Source organism: Portunus trituberculatus, chromosome 33 (assembly GCF_017591435.1).
Source record: "Portunus trituberculatus isolate SZX2019 chromosome 33, ASM1759143v1, whole genome shotgun sequence".
In the NCBI taxonomy this organism is placed as follows: Eukaryota; Metazoa; Arthropoda; class Malacostraca; order Decapoda; family Portunidae; genus Portunus; species Portunus trituberculatus.
In genome coordinates, this window is record NC_059287.1 from 8,460,663 (window position 1) to 8,477,551 (window position 16,889).

General features: G+C 46.4%; 1 pseudogene; it reads right to left on the bottom strand.

The window, feature by feature from the left end:
* Window positions 1–274: 274 nt before the first annotated feature.
* Window positions 275–4,161, bottom strand: LOC123512452 (annotated as a pseudogene).
* Between the last annotated feature and the right edge of the window lie 12,728 nt (window positions 4,162–16,889).

Sequence of the window (16,889 nt, forward strand, 5' to 3'; positions counted from 1 at the left end):
CACCTACTAGTGGAGTGCTCCAGTTTGACTGACTTAAGACACCGCTATCTCTACCGCTGTCGCGATAGAGATAGCGGTGTCTATTATATCTCAAAGGTCCTTGGCCCAGAGTGCCTGGCCCAAGGCCTTGATGTTTTTCGTTTTTTCGGAGAAGCTGGCCTTCTCCCAAAGCTGTGAAATTTATTTGATTATGTTTTTTTAATGTTTTATTTAGTTTTACTGTATTTTAAGTTTTTTTTATTTTTCTTTCTTTCTTTCTTTTTTTAGCTATTGTATTGCTTTTAACTGCTTTTAGTTAGTTCTTTTTTTTTTAACTATTCTGTCTTTTTAAAGTATTGTAGCGGCGCCAAATGACCTTTTGATGTTGCGGCACTAGAAAGCTAAAATCCAATCCCTGCACACATGTCTTCCACTAGAGAGCAGAACTGTGTGCTATTCTGGAGGCAATCCGTATTGTGGTGCCTCTCCATAAGAATGTTTATTTCTTTGTTGACAGTCAGGCTGCACTGTATGCTCTTCAGTCTACCTCCCCCATGGACTGTGATCTAGTTAATAAGTGTCTTGATCTCATTCACACCTTAGAAGCTGCTGGTGCCACAGTTCATTTCATCTGGATACCCTCTCATGTGGGTATCTCCTAAATGAAAAGACAGACCACCTTGCTTAATGTGCCCTTCAAGACGACACAGTGGACCCTGGCACTGAGTACACTCTGGGCTATGTCAAGAGTAGCATTAAGGACTTTGTACATAGTAAAATTAGTAATCAATTGGAGCTTTGTTGCCATAGCGCAGGGATGTCAAACTCAAATTCACAGTGGGCCAAAATTATGCAGTGAAGTAAAGTCACGGGCCAAACTCAATATTTATTGAAAAATTAACTGCAACTGATATGTAATGTTTAACCTTTTCATATGGAAACAAACTTTAGTTTTGCTTAAATACAGAAGCTGGTATTCATATCTTATTTAAATAAATAAATAAAGTATGTCTCTCCCCGTATCCTTTCAAGTTCCTTTTTAAAGTAAACCTTTTTCAAAGCCAACAACAAAAGAACCAAAAATAGTAATGTCATTTGATAAAAATCCAACATTTCAACTATTAACAGACCCTGCCTTGCAGTAGGAAAAAGTGCATAAGAAACAGATATATTCAAGCTCAGTTTGCTACACTCTGATTTACTCTGCATATTGGTCTGAGCCAGATACCTGGCATCTTTTCTTAGATGCAAGTTCATCAATGTCTGGGGTCAGGCTCTGAGCTGAGGAAAGCCTCAGGATGGAGTGAAGGTGTTCATCAATGAGTCGACATCTGTGAGGTGTTTTGTTCACCTTCATCAGAGAGAACAGTTGTTCACATAGATATGTGCTGTCGAACATTGAGAGCATCTGAGCAGCTTGGGTGCGTAATTCAGGCATTGTGTCGGGGAGGAAACATGGAAACAGCGCAGCAGCAACAGAGTCATATTTTGATTTGAGCACGTCATTACACTGGAGTTCAATTAGCTCCATTTGGAGGCTGGTTGGTGCGCTTTCCACGTCGATCGCAAACGGGTAACTGAGCAGTTCAAATCTCCCTTTCTGAGCCTCAAAGTCTGCAAATCGCCGGGAAAACTCGGCGCTGAGCGCGTTGATTTTGTCAGCAAACTGTGCGCTAGGCAGCATGGCAGGAGAAATTTGCTCTGCCATGGTTTGGCAGCACGGAAAATGCCCCAAGTTTCCTTGCAACATCTGAGTCTTCCACAGACACAACTTAGTTTTAAAGGCCCTCACAGCTGCGTACATGTCTGTGATGATGTGGTCCCGTCCCTGAAGCTGCAGGTTAAGTACATCGAGATGGCTCACAATGTCAGACAGAAATGCAAGCTCACACAGACTTTTTATCTCTCAGCTCTGTTGTGTCCTTCCCCTTGTTTTCCATAAACTGACAGATTTCCTCACGTAGCTCAAAACATCTGTTCAGTACTTTTCCTCTGCTTGGTCATCTCACCTCCTCATCCAACTCCTCCAGAAAAGACTTGAACTGCCGGTGATTCAAGCCTTTGGCTCTTATGAAGTTGACTACTCGATTTATAGAGCTCATAACATGTTCCAATTGAAGAGCTTTGCCACAGAGCGCTTCCTGATGTATGATACAGTGGTAAACTGTAATCTTCCTCCCGCATCTTCTGAATCCTGCCGACCAATCCACTCTTTTGACCGCACATCGCGTCAGTCCCACAAGTTTATCCCAAGGCAGGATCATTTCAGTGATACATTTGAATACCTCTTCAAAGATATCTTTTCCTGTGGTGGTGCCATATATGGATTTTAATCCTAAAAGTTTCTCTGTGACGCACAGGTTCGAGTCTACTCCACGGATGAAGATTGACAGCTGGGCAGTATCAGACGTGTCGCTGCTCTCATCCACAGCAAGAGAGTAAGCAATAAAATCTTTTCCCTTTTTTATTAGTTGTTCATGTAGATTAGTGGAAAGCTCACACACGCGCTGAGCCACGGTGTTTCTGCTGAGGCTCACATTTAAAAATTCTTGCTTTTTATCTGGGCACACGATGTCGCAAACTTTGACCATGCACTTTTTGACAAACTCTCCCTCATTAAAGGGCCGGGCTGATTTTGCTATCTCTGCCACCACAGTAAAGCTGGCCTTTACAGCAGCTTCACTTTTTTATTTTGCGTTCATGAACATAGTCTGCCGGCAAACCAGACTTCTTTTGATCTCCAACTTCTGCAGCTTCTGCTTTACGTCCAGATCCTTGTACTTTTCATAATGTTTTGTTCCATAGTGTCTTCTTATGTTGTATTCTTTCGTTACAGCCACGTTAGCTCCGCACACAAGACAAATAGGTCTGTCCTTTACATACGTGAACAGATGATCTGCCTCCCACCTGTCTTGAAAGCTCCTGTTGTCCATCTTTCGTTTGGCCATTTTTGTGAAGGGTGAAATTAATTTGTCCGATGTGACTGGAGCATGGTTGTCAATAACTGTCAACAGATAAAAGGAGCGCTTGCCTTGCCTTGAAATTAAGAAAGCAAGTCTGAGCAACTGGAGTGTGAGTGAGGCCAGGGTTTCCACGAGGATTATTTTTCTTACCCTAAATCCTCCTTCAAAATCGCCCTAAAATCGCATCCATTACCCTAAAAATTTTTGTCGAATGATGTTTGATGTCCTCTGTTTTCCTAAAGATACTCTTTTTAATGCAGTCTGATCAGGGAACATACTCTTAAGGAGCATAAGAAGTGGTTCACATAGGGATATGGATAAATAGTGCTCAGATAGGAAAGAGCAAATCTTCAATTCAATTTTTCGAGCAGCTTTTTCAATAGGATCATTTTCAAGAACAAAGGAAGCTAAATTCTTACTTTGTTTTTGTTGCATGGAAAGATTTTTGTGTCTTTGGCTTGATGCATGTCTCATAATTTCTGATTTCCCACAAGATATATCAGCATTGCATATGGTACAAAAGGCCAAATCCTTTGAAGGTTTTGATTTAGCTGACTTCTTTAACCACCCAGCAAATAGTGGTTCTGTTGTCCACGCCTGACGCCATTTTTGACGATACAATTGCCCTGTAGGTAGACTGGTCTTCTTCTTCCTTGGTGGTGTTGAATCTTCGGAAGAGTCACTCATTGTGGAGTAGTTTTTCTTTTTTTTTTTCACAGCATGCAAAACCTAAAAGAAAGAAATACTATTCATACTACTATTGCAAATTTTTATTACAAAATTTGAAACATTGTTGAAATTTAAAAAAAAAATTCTAAGAACTCCTTCAGAATTATTATTCATCTGACCATCAGATTTGTGTGATAAGTCGACAAGAATAACTCCACATTGGTACTAAGTCAACTACCTAATTCATACTCAACAAGCTTGGGGGCCTGTGGGGAATCGGGGGTTGAAGGAGGGGACCATATACGCGATACCTAAGGTAACGTAAAGTAATCTAATCTAACCTAATCTCCCCTAACCTAACCAGACCTAACCTTACCTTTCGTACTTTAACCTAAACTAACTTCAACTAAACTAACCTAAACTACATAACACAACGTAACCTAACCTAACATAACCTCCCCTCCCCTCCAATAACCTAACCTAACCTCTCCTAACCTAACTAGGTATCTATTAAAGAATTTGAAGGAAATATAAAAAAAAATTCACCTTATATATATATCGCGTATATGGTCCCCCTTATCACAATATTGTTACGAGAAGATCAAGATCAAGCGGAAGTGGAAGATGACGTCACCTCGCCGGCCGCCTATCCTGGGGCTTGGGAGTATCACGTGACATGTAGCAGCCCTGGGATTGGTGGCGGAACAGTTTGGGAGACAGAGAGAGTGGCGGGAGAGCTCTGGTAAAAAGAAGAAGCCCACGCGTCGCCGAGACTGCCTCCTGTACTTGTGTGTGCTTTTGTAAGCTGGAGCGAGGCGTCAAGAAGCCTTCCGAGGGCCGACAAGAGGCCCGGGGTGCCAAGCTTCAGCGTAGGACTACTGTGTAGTGTGGGAAACGGAGAATAGAGGGCCAGAAGCCGACAAGACAGTGTGTTTTACTACCCGCCTTCTGAGGGGAGCCAGGGGAGAACACAGGGAGCGCCGCAGGGTAAGTTTACCGTCACGTATGCAGGAAGCACCGGACCCTAAAAGTGTAAGTGTGACGGCCCACGGGGTGGTGAAGTTACAGTGGTGTCAGGAGTGGGATGAGTTAAGTGCTAACTGTGTGCGTCGCGGTGCGTTACCGAGTGTGCGTGTGTGGAGGCGAGCAGCGGGCGGGCGGACGGTGCAGTGTGTTTTGCCATGGTAAGCTGCGTGTTGTGTTAAGTTACGGTGCCTTACAGTAATTAAGTCAGCATGGCGGCGAAAGAAATCACACTAGCGGATGTTATGAGTGCCCTGAAGGCGCAGGGAGAGGTACAGCATGCTGAGTTGCAAGCGGTGACGAGCAGTGTAGACCGTGTATTTAAGGAGGTTGTGGGGCTCGTGAAGGAGGAGTGTTCACGGGTTAAAGACGAGGTGTTAAGTGAAGTGTTCACCAAGGATCAGGTGAAGGGAGAGGTGGAAAAAGCGGCTAGTGAACTGAGGAGATATGTGGATGAGGTTGTGGCGGCACAGGTGCCTCCTGTACTCTCTCAGCATAAAGGCACGCTGTCCCGGTCAAGTGGGCGTGCTAGTGAGGCTGAGGGGGGGAGTGACGAAGAGGAGGAGGATAATAGTTGTCACGGAAGCCTAAACAGCCTTTCTCCATTGGCCAAGGTGATACCGTCTCCCCTACGCTCTCGTGTAAACGTCTTATCACCTCCACCATCCCCGCCAGCCTCAGTAAAGTCGCACCACTCTGCTGCCAGCTCCACGTCACGGAGGCTGAAGGACGGGACGAGGCGCCGACCACAGGAGTTCGATGGAACAGTGTCTTGGGAAGCGTATAAGACACAGTTCGAGCTCTTGGCCAGCGCCCGCCAGTGGAGTCGCCCTGAGATGGCCATGCAGCTGGTGTGGGCACTCAAAGGACCGGCATTAGAAGTTCTGAACCAGCTGCCAGCTGCCCAGCGGTGCTCGTATAGTAAAGTGTCGGCGACACTGGAGAGGAGGTACGGGTACCAGCACCAAACCGAGGTGTTCAGGACAAGGTTCCGGGCCAGGTTACGAGGCCCGGGGGAGACCCTGACACGCCTGGCGCAGGATTTGGAGGTGCTGGTGCGGCGTGCGTACCCGGAGGCCAGTGAGGAGATGATCACCATTCTCCTGCGGGATCAGTTCGTTGATGCCATCGATAATCAACAACTGAGGATATACGTCCAGCAGGCACACCCCAAGGACCTTCAGGAGGCCCTGGCGAGGGGTCTGGAGATGGAGTCATTTCTCCGGACGACGCGGGAGCGACCCAGCGGGAATTATGTCCTGCAGAGAGTGAAGGCAAAGAAAGGGGCCGTGCAGAAGGCCTACTCTAGCCCTTCACCACCCCTAGGTGAGTTCAGGGGTAAGTGCTACTCTTGCGGGCAGCAGGGGCACACCAAGAGGTACTGCCCGCAGGGATCGAGTAGTGGAAAGGCTGTCAACGGCAGAGCAGGGCAGTACCAGTACAAACCCTGTTGTTGGAACTGCGGTCAGGGGCACAAGACGGCAGAGTGTGCCCTCGTCTCTCCCAGGGATAGCAAGGAGGCTGGGGGAAACGGAAAGAGGCTGGTGGAAGGGGTCGAGCGCCAGCCAGAGAGCCAGAGACCCCAGTCCGCCTAAGTTGCCGCGCCGAGGGTGCCCGGACAGTGCAGGTGGGCGGGCAAGTGGATGGCAAATCTTGCTGCTTCACTGTGGACTCGGGCGCAGAACGTACCTTCGTGCAGGACGGGGTGGTAGCAACTGGACAGCCCCCGGTGGCCCAGCAACAACTGTGTGGTATTACAGGGCACTGCACACAGCTGAGGGGACCAGTGCATGTCAGGATTGCGGTTGGCAGCACGGAGGAGCATCTTCCCGTCTTTGTAGCGGACGTCGGGGAGAACTTGCTCGGCCTAGACTACCTGAAGCAGAGCAGGGCGGTGCTGGACTTCGGGGAAATGACTATGTCGGTCAGAGGTAGTGTGGTGCCGCTACAGGAGGGCGGTGTTGATGCAGAGGAGTGTGAAGCTTCAATTGAAACTCACCGAGCCCATACTGCGTCCTTACCCGAAGCCAGCCACCACTGCCGTCTCAGTAAGGAACAGAAGGAGGAAAGTCAAGGGGCAGAAGTGTGTGAAGGTGTACAGACGACTATGGACCCGGAAGGTCATTGCGAGGACATGCAGGGGAGTAGCACTGGGGTTCCACCTCATCTGTAGGATCTATTGCAGAGGAGTGCGGCATGCCTGTCTGGGGAACAGGTGGACGAGGTGAAGGAAGTGCTGACTCTGTATGCAGATGTCTTCTCGCAGGGAGATAATGACCTGGGCCGGACCAGTCTGGTTAAACACCGCATTCACACAGGGGATAGTCGGCCGGTTAAGTTACCGCCGCGCCGGATTGCGCCTGCTCGTCGGCTGGAAGTGGAAAAAGCCGTGGAGGAGTTGCGCGCGCAAGGGATAATCGAAAAGTCGGCTAGTCCCTGGAGTGCTGCTGTTGTCCTCGTTAAGAAGAAGGATGGGTCTACCAGGTGTTGTGTGGACTATCGGGGCCTTAACGCGGTGACGACAAAGGACTCTTACCCTCTACCGAGGGTGGATGACACGCTTGACGCGCTCACAGGGGCCCAGTGGTTCTCCACCTTAGACTTGAAATCAGGTTACCATCAAGTTGAGGTTGCGGAGGAGGACAGAGAGAAAACAGCCTTCTCGTATGGGCAGGGACTGTATCAGTTTAAAGTGATGAGTTTTGGTCTGGTGAATGCCCCGGCCACCTTTGAGCGTCTAATGGAGCGTGTGTTGGATGGGTTGCTGTGGAAAAGCGCCCTGGTGTACTTGGACGATGTGCTAGTGTACGGGAATTCGTTCAAGGGGGCTCTGGAGAGGCTTAAGACAGTGTTGGACAGGTTCAGGGGGGCAAATGTGAAACTCAGTCCAAAGAAGTGTAGCCTGTTCCAGAGGGAAGTGCCGTTTCTGGGTCACATAGTGAGTAGTGAGGGAGTGAAAACAGACCCTGGTAAGGTAGAGTCAGTTAAGGAGTGGCCAGTGCCGCGCAGTGTGACGGAAGTGCGCGGGTTCCTTGGATTGTGTACGTACTACCGGAGGTTTGTGAAGGGTTTTGCGCAAATTCCGGTGCCACTCCATCACTTGACTCGTAAAGGGGCATGCTTTCACTGGAGCGAGGACTGTCAACGGGCCTTTGAAACTCTGAAAGAGGCTCTCGCTAACGCCCCTGTGTTACCGTACCCGGATCCAACGAAACCATACGTGTTGGATTGTGATGCGAGTGCTGAGGGAGTAGGAGCCGTCTTGTCCCAGGAGATAGACGGACAAGAGTGGGTCGTCTCCTACTTCAGCAGGAAGTTCTCAGCCCCCGAAAGGAACTATTGCGTCACTCGTAAGGAGTTGTTGGCAGTGATCCTGGCCATTGATCACTTCCATCCTTACTTGTACGGGGCCAGATTCAAGATCAGGACAGACCATGCTGCTCTGAGGTGGCTGAAAACCCTCAGAAACCCGGAGGGCAGCTGGCCAGGTGGATTGGCAAGCTGGAGCAGCATGACTACAATATCGAATACCGGCCTGGAAAAATGCATAGCAATGCTGACAGTCTGAGTCGCCGTCCTTGCGACAGAGACTGCAAGCATTGTAGACGCCACGAGACTGAGCCTGTGTGCGTGAAGGCTGCCGGTCTTGTCAGTGACCCAGAGTGGGGAGAGGACCTCAAACAGGCCCAGCGACAGGACGCTGATATCGGGCCCTTAGTGACACTGCGGGAAGAAGGTGAAGAAAAACCGCCATGGGAAAGCGTGGCCCCGCTAAGCCCTGCCGCCAAGGCGTTGTGGCAGCAATGGGCAGTGTTGCGAGTGAGTGACGGTGTGCTGCAACGGCGGTGGGAGTCATGTGACGGCGATGTGGCCTTCTGGCAAACAATTGTCCCTGTGAACATGAGGGAAGCCTTAGTGCGCGAGGCTCACGGTGGAAATGCAAGTGGTCACTTCGGTGTGAGGAAAACACTAGGGCGGTTGAAGCAGCGGGTTTAATGGGTAGGCATGCGGAAGGACGTTAGTGAATGGTGCAAAGTGTGTGACGTGTGCTGTGGGAAGATGGGCCCCGGGAGAAAGACAGTTGCTCCCTTACAGGTGTATCAGGTTGGGGCACCTATGGAGAGGGTGGCAGTGGACATCCTGGGTCCGTTCCCTCAGACACTGAGAGGTAACCGCTTTGTGTGTGTGACCATGGACTACTTCACTAAATGGCCGGAAGCGTATCCGCTGCCTAACCATGAGGCTGCCACCGTGGCAGGTGTGTTAGTGGACGAGTTCTTCGCCCGGTTTGGCGTGCCGCACGAGCTGCACTCTGACCAGGGCAGGGAGTTTGAGTCGGCAGTATTCCGGGAGTGCTGCCAGTTGCTGGGCGTCAAGAAAACTCGTACTACACCCCTGTGGCCGCAGTCGGATGGCATGGTGGAACGCTACAACCGCACGCTGGGGCAGGAGTTGGCCAAATACTGCCAGGAAGGGCAGGAGGACTGATACTTAAAAATCCCCCTGCTTCTCTTGGCCTACCGGTCAGCCGAGCATGAGGTGACCGGTTACACGCCAGCCCGGCTGATGTGTGGGCGGGAGCTCCGGCTACCAGTGGACCTCGTGACTGGCAGGCCGCCGGACGAAGACCTGCCCACTACCGTCACCCAGTACGCTACAGCCCTACAGGACCGTCTCCGGGAGGTGCACCATCAGGTGAGGGGTAACCTGAAGGTGTCCGGTGAGGCGATGAAGGACCGGTACGACCGCCGGGCAACGGCACCACCCTTTAGCGAGGGAGACCAGGTGTGGCTGCACAACCCTCGGCGTAAGAAAGGATTGTCCCCTAAGCTCCAGAGCCCCTGGGAGGGGCCATACGTGGTGGAGAAGGTCATCTCGGACGTCACCTTCAGGATACGCCAAGGGCCAAGGAAGCGGGCGCTGGTGGTGCACGCTGACAGGCTCTGGGGTTACCATGGCCCTGGAAACTTCTCCTGGGGAGAGCGAGCTGCTCTCCTGACCAGTGACGAAGAGGAGGACGAGGACGGGGGCCTTGGGGACGAGGAGCCCCTGGTGATGGAGGATGACGGAGACCTGGACCTGAGAGAGCCTGAGCCGCTGGTGATGGAGGAAGGTGGAGCGGATGAGTTGTGTCCCTTGGAGGGAGCACTGGCGGATGTTGACGCTGGACCTGTAGTAGGGAGACCCAGACGGGAGCGACATCCACCCAAATGGAGTGAGGATTATGTTCTTTGTTGATTTTTTTTGATATACCTAAAAGTGAAGTATTATTTTCTTGTTTTTGGGGGTGTATCTGTAACCTAAAAGGAATAGAGAAAGTTGGGGAGCGAGGGCGCTCAGTCTCTTTACAGGAGGGGGTAGTGTTACGAGAAGATCAGATCAAGCGGAAGTGGAAGATTACGTCACCTCGCCGGCCGCCTATCCTGGGGCTCAAGAGTATCACGTGACATGTAGCAGCCCTGGGATTGGTGGCGGAACAGTTTGGGAGAGCTCTGGAAAAGAAGAAGCCCACGCGTCGCCGAGACTGCCTCCTGTACTTGTGTGTGCTTTTGTAAGCTGGAGCGAGGCGTCAAGAAGCCTTCCGAGGGCCGACAAGAGGCCCGGGGTGCCAAGCTACAGTGTAGGACTACTGTGTAGTGTGGGAAACGGAGAATAGAGGGCCAGAAGCCGACAAGACAGTGTGTTTTACTACCCGCCTTCTGAGGGGAGCCAGGGGAGAACACAGGGAGCGCCGCAGGGTAAGTTTACCGTCACGTATGCAGGAAGCACCGGACCCTAAAAGTGTAAGTGTGACGGCCCACGGGGTGGTGAAGTTACAATACGCATGGGCGGTCCCCAGTCCAGATGTATCGTAAATGCATATAAATAGGCAATGGTAGCAATTATAGTGATAGCATCTATACTAAAAGTAATGTAAGTGATAATAACAACAAAAATGATGAATCATAAGACTAAGAATGAGTGAAAATAAGAATACCTAATAGGAATAGGAGTAGTAACAGTAATATTAACAGTAATAATAATGATAATAATAGTAATAATAATAATAATAATAATAATAATAATAATAATAATAATAATAATAATATTGAAATGATAATAATAATAATAATAATAATAATAATAATAATAATAATAATGATAACAACAATAACAATAGTAATAACAATAATAATAACAACCACCACCATCATTATCATCATTATGATAATAACAATAATGATAATAACTAACAATCATAATAATAGTAATAATAATAATAATAATAATAATAATAATAATAATAATAATAATAATAATAATAATAATTGTGTGGACATAATAATAATAATAATAATAATAATAATAATAATAATAATGATAATTATATGGACATAATAATAATAATAATAATAATAATAATAATAATAATAATAATAATAATGATAAAATAATAATAATGATGATAGCAACAACAATAGCAATAGAAATGTTTAGAGCTAAAATGTAATATTATCTTGTGATAATGCAATGTCACTGTTCACTTTGGTCGCTCACTCACTAACTATAATGAAGGAACTTGGCGTTGCTGTCGCTGGCTGTTTTAATACGCGACTCGGTATACAGCCAGCCAGCTCACAAGAGACACACATTCTAAAATTCATATCATAATAAATCTTGAGGTATTGAGTCTTTGTACTGCAAAGCATTAATTCCATGTGTTTATCCTAACATTATCCATATGATCTGGAAATACATATTCTACAAAACTGTTATTATAAGCTTAATACTCACAGTCGCGGTTTCAATGCTCTCGCATTTTTTACTAGTCTCAACTACATATTTAGTTTGAAAACATTTTTTCATATAGTTCAACAGAGAGCACTGTTTCTCCTCTAAATATTACAAAGGAATACATTCTGTAATAATCTTGGTAGAGCAACATTTTTGCGGCCGAAGGCATATCCAACCGAAAAGACTAACTGAACTCGAGAACACCGAGTCCTCTCAAAGCACCAAAACAACCCCGCGGCCCGCAGTTGTTTGGAAGCTCGTGTGGAGTAGGGTGACCAGACGTCCCCGGTTTCCGGGGACAGTCCCCGATTTCAGTGACCTGTCCCCGGCTACTGCTGTCCCCGGTTTTCTGTAACTGAAAGATCACTTGATGCGTTAAAAAAAAAAAAACTACTCCTTTTGATTATGATAATTATGTCCTTTTATCATTACTCTTTTAGAATGCCAAGAATAAGGAGAAGGCCTTTGTTTCCGTGAAGGCGGTGAAATGTATAGCGGACACATTTTAACAGCTAATGGGTGTTCATGATCTCAGATATTTCATCAGGTAGAGATTTTTTTTTTCTTTGCAACTTGGGTAAATAAGGCGAGAGAAACTTTTGATTGCTGGTTTAGAAATGGTACGGATAGTGTCTCCGTTTTAGTTTTTTCCAGTGCAAAAACAAATTTGTCTCAGAAATCTGGTCACCCTAGTGTGGAGTGTTCTTAGAGCTGGAACAGAATGCCGGTTTATACATGTGCTGTAGCTGACTGCAATTCTTTATCAAAAAAGAAAAACCAAGGCGTGAAAGGATGGACTGTGTTTCCCAGGAAAAAAGACGCGGTTCGAAGAAGATTATAGGAGACACGATGTAAACGAGGCCCGACGTGGAGAGCTACCAAGGACCATGCTATCTGCTCAAAGCACTTCATAGATTGGTGCAAAGGACCGTCAGCATCGCATCCAGACCCTGAACTGTTTGCCTATAACCGGTGGGGAGCAGGTAGAAACCTGCTTGATGTTGTTTACATACGGAACGGACAATCTTTCACTGGTCATACAAGGATTTTGCATCAAAACATCGTGTTTATTTGATATTTGTTACATTTTCTGGATTTGATTGCTAATTAATTAACTTGAACCAATGAAATGTGCTTGCTTACTGAAAATATGTAATTCACTCAAGGTGATGAAGTGTCCCAAAACTGAGACCATGAACCAAGCATTTTTGGCTCGTTTTGCCATATTACGTTCTCTGTGCTTGGTGAAGCTGATTAGAGATGTTTCTTATAATTTATTACTTAGTTTGATAGCACATACATGACGTAATTTTCTTTTTTTTTTCCAGCATACCGAGTTGAATGTGCTAAATTAAGTTATCTGACGAATCTGGCAGCTGTTCAGCACTTTCCGACGTCGGGAATTCGCTAGTGGGTCAGCGAAATGTTCCACCATGTTGAACATGCTACATATACCAGTTTTCCGATATTTCTGTAGCTTAGCACAGTCCATGATATAGTAGCGGTATGTATGTTTATTGCTCTCACCACACAGCCTACACTCTGTACTGACAGTTTTTCCAGTGCGTGTTGTTATGACGTCACAAGTTGTGTCTCTGTCACGGGCATCACCATCTGGTCGATGTATCACTTCCCACAGATACCTGTATCCTATTCGCAGCCTTGAGTAAGAAGTCTGCAGATGTCTGGTGTGCAATCCGAGGGCAACGTAGTCCGGTGGTCTCCCGTCAGTCAGGTCGAGGTACCGCCAAAGACTATAGATAAAACAAGACTGGAAAGATTGCCATTCACCATAAGAAATTCGTGTCGCCAGTAAAGATGCCAGATACCGCTAGAATAGTGGATAACAGCGCCATCCATTGAGTGAACCGCAAACTAACGCCTCGGTAAACAAACAGCGCCACGATTTGAATAATCGCATTGAGTTCCTTCCTCCCCACACACACACACACACACACACACACACACACACACACGGCCCGGTAGCTCAGTGGTTAGAGCGCTGGCTTCACAAGCCAGATGACCGGGGTTCGATTCCCCGGCCGGGTGGAGATATTTGGGTGTGTCTCCTTTCACGTGTAGCCCCTGTTCACCTAGCAGTGAGTAGGTACGGGATGTAAATCGAGGAGTTGTGACCTTGTTGTCCCGGTGTGTGGTGTGTGCCTGGTCTCAGATCTATCCCAAGATCGGAAATAATGAGCTCTGAGCTCGTTCCGTAGGGTAACGTCTGGCTGTCTCGGCAGAGGCTGCAGCAGATCAAACAGTGAATTACACACACACACACACACACACTATCAATAATGTACTCTAGTACAGTACATATTTACTTCATCTACCTGTGACCCCGTTCTAGCTCCCTTGTATCCAACTTGAGTTATATCATAGATATATGTATATTGTACATGTGCGATAACTATTTATAATTAGGGAGGCGACACACACACACACTCACACACACACACACACACACGACGAGGCAAATGGGCAAGCCTCTTAATGTGTGGCCCCTGTTCACCTAGCAGTAAATAGGTACGGGATGTAACTCGAGGGGTTGTGGCCTCGCTTTCCCGGTGTGTGGAGTGTGTTGTGGTCTCAGTCCTACCCCGAAGATCGGTCTATGAGCTCTGAGCTCGCTCCGTAATAGGGAAGACTGGCTGGGTGACCAGCAGACGACCGAGGTGAAAAAAAATTACACATAATGAGCTCTCAGATCGCACCGTAATGGGCAACGTATGGCTGTCTCGTCAGAGACTGCAGCAGATCAAACAGTGAACACACACACACACACACACGTGTGTGTGTGTTGCCTCACTAATTATAGATAGTTATCGCACATGTACAATATACATATATCTCTATGATATACTTACAACTCAAGTTGGATACAAGGGAGCTTGAACGGGGTCACAGGTGGATGAAGTAAATATGTACTGTACTAGAGTACATTATTGGTAGTGTGTGTGTGTGTGTGTTTATTTACCTATAGTTGTGCTGTACAGCATGGCACATTAGCCTGTCTCCATATCTATAGCTATGCATATAACTTGTCTTTAAAGATGTGTATGGTGGCTGCAGTAACCACCCATTCACTTATTTCACTTAAGCTATTCCAGATGTCCACTGTTGTGTTGTGTGTGTGTGTGTGTGTGTGTGTGTGTGTGTGTGTGTGTACTTTCTTTATTTATAATGTACTTTGGTAAATTACATGTCACCTACTTAGTTAAATATTTTCAAATTGGTTCAAATAAGCCAAATTACAGATAGATATATATATATATATATATATATATATATATATATATATATATATATATATATATATATATATATATATATATATATACAAACTCCATTAATTCGGCTCTTAATACTCTCAAAAGTCCAGAAATCCAGATTTTTTAGGCAAAAAAATAAAACCAATTAAAATCAGGAAAAAAAAATAATAAAAGTTTCACAGAATATGTTTTGTGCATTTTAATTCTTTATTTTCTTTCATTTATATGGAAATACAGAACAGTGCTTGATATGCATAATTTATGTACTGAAAAGAGATAAAACAGTATGCTGAAAATATGTAATATTCCTGTGTTTTGTAACTGTTGTGATTGGTGTTTTTTGTTGGCGTTGGGTACTGCACAGTAAGAAAGTAATATGCGTACGTACTGTACCTGTTTGGTGCTCTACACATGGATTACTTCTGCATATTAATGGTAAATACAAACACAATGTTTTTGTAAGTCATATTTTTTATTTATTTGCCAATTTTGAGAGCAATGCTTTTTTTTCTTTTAAGTGTTATCCAGAAATCTGGAATTCTCATGAAAGGAAAAACACATATCTAAGCAAGTTTAATAAGTTCATTGGAAATTATAATCATAAACAATTACCAAAACAACAGGCCTAGATTTTAGAATGGAAGCTATGTTACAAATATAGCAGAAGCAGGCAAGCATAAGCAAACAAATATAACGCAGGTTTATACTGATTTGTACAGGTCTCAACCAAATCAAGTATACTACGATCCACATGTTAAACACCAGTACTTACCTGTCATGATCTTTAGGAAAGCGATAGAAGACCAAGACGTGTGGGTGGGTGCCCTTTGTCCTGCGACAAAATTAACACATGGATGCCCCACTCTAGTGTTCATTTTTGCGGATTTCTTGAGAACATGCGGCGTGTAACCTGTCACTGCTGTGGGCCCTCTTGTTTGAGTGTTGACACATGTAAACATGCAGACGGATCAACGGTGCTGATCTTGATCTTAAGCTGCAACAGCAGCGCCATCGCGTGAGTGAACTGCAAACAAGAAGAGTTACCAGTTTGCCTAGGCTACACGGTAAATTGACGCTTTCCAGTCTTGTTTATTTATATAGTCTTTGGTACCGCCTCAAGGACGGAATCTCTTGTGCCCATGTTGCGATGGAGGCATTGTAATTCACAGCCTCTCGATTCCTGACGGTGACCTTGAGTTGGGCAATGGGTCTGGGAAGGTAACATACTATGGTCTCCTTTTTCTCACCTTGGTTGGCCAGCCTGTCTGCCTCTTCATTTCCATTGATGCCACAATGAGATGGACACCAGGCAAGGTGGACAGTACGTTGGCCTCCATCTACAATGTGGTTGATGTCTCCGTAGATGGAGTGTACAAGCTCCCAGTGCTTGCGGACATCTCCCAGTATGGACTGGATCGCGCTCATGCTGTCAGTAATGAAAACCACGTTTCTCTTGTTGACCTCCTTTCTAGAGATGATTTTAGCAGCAGCTGCGAGGGCCGCTAGCTCAGCTTGTGTCGAGGAGACTCCATCGGAGACGCGGAAGTGGTCAGTAATGACCCTATCATCTGAGCAGCGCCCCTCTCGGATCACTACTCCACTCCCGCACGCCCATCGACACCAACGGAGCCATCTGTATACACGTAGACTGTGTCTGAAGGGAAGGTGTCGATTCTAGATAGAAATCTTTGTCTCAGCTCGGCATCAGTAATGGTGGCTATCATATTCCTTTCACATGGGTTAGGAAGTAGTGTGTGCAGATGGGGAGTAGCCCATGGAGCCACAGCTTTGGCTTTGTGCTTGTTGGCATGGGTGAAAAAATGCAAGTTGATGCCGTTAAAGAGCCCGAAGCCATCTGCCGTTTCTTTCTTTCCTTGTGGAGGGTTGGGTAAAGATTTTGTGAAAAAAATCTATCGTCTTCTGCGTCGAGCGATCTGGTCAGCTGTGAAACAGCAACCTCCTTAATCCTGGCTTCGACAGTGATAAGTCCAACCTCCGACCTGGCACACTCGGTTCGCGCAGAGGACGTGCAGCCCACCATGATTCTGATGGCACTGTTCTGTATGCTCTCTAATTTATTTGTTCGGGTTTTTCTGCCATCAATGAGATTGCTTGAGTGATAATCAATCATCGAACGTATCATCATGATGTACAACAGCCTTAGAGAGATGACTGAGGCGCTAGTGTTGCCTCCAGCCACCCTCCG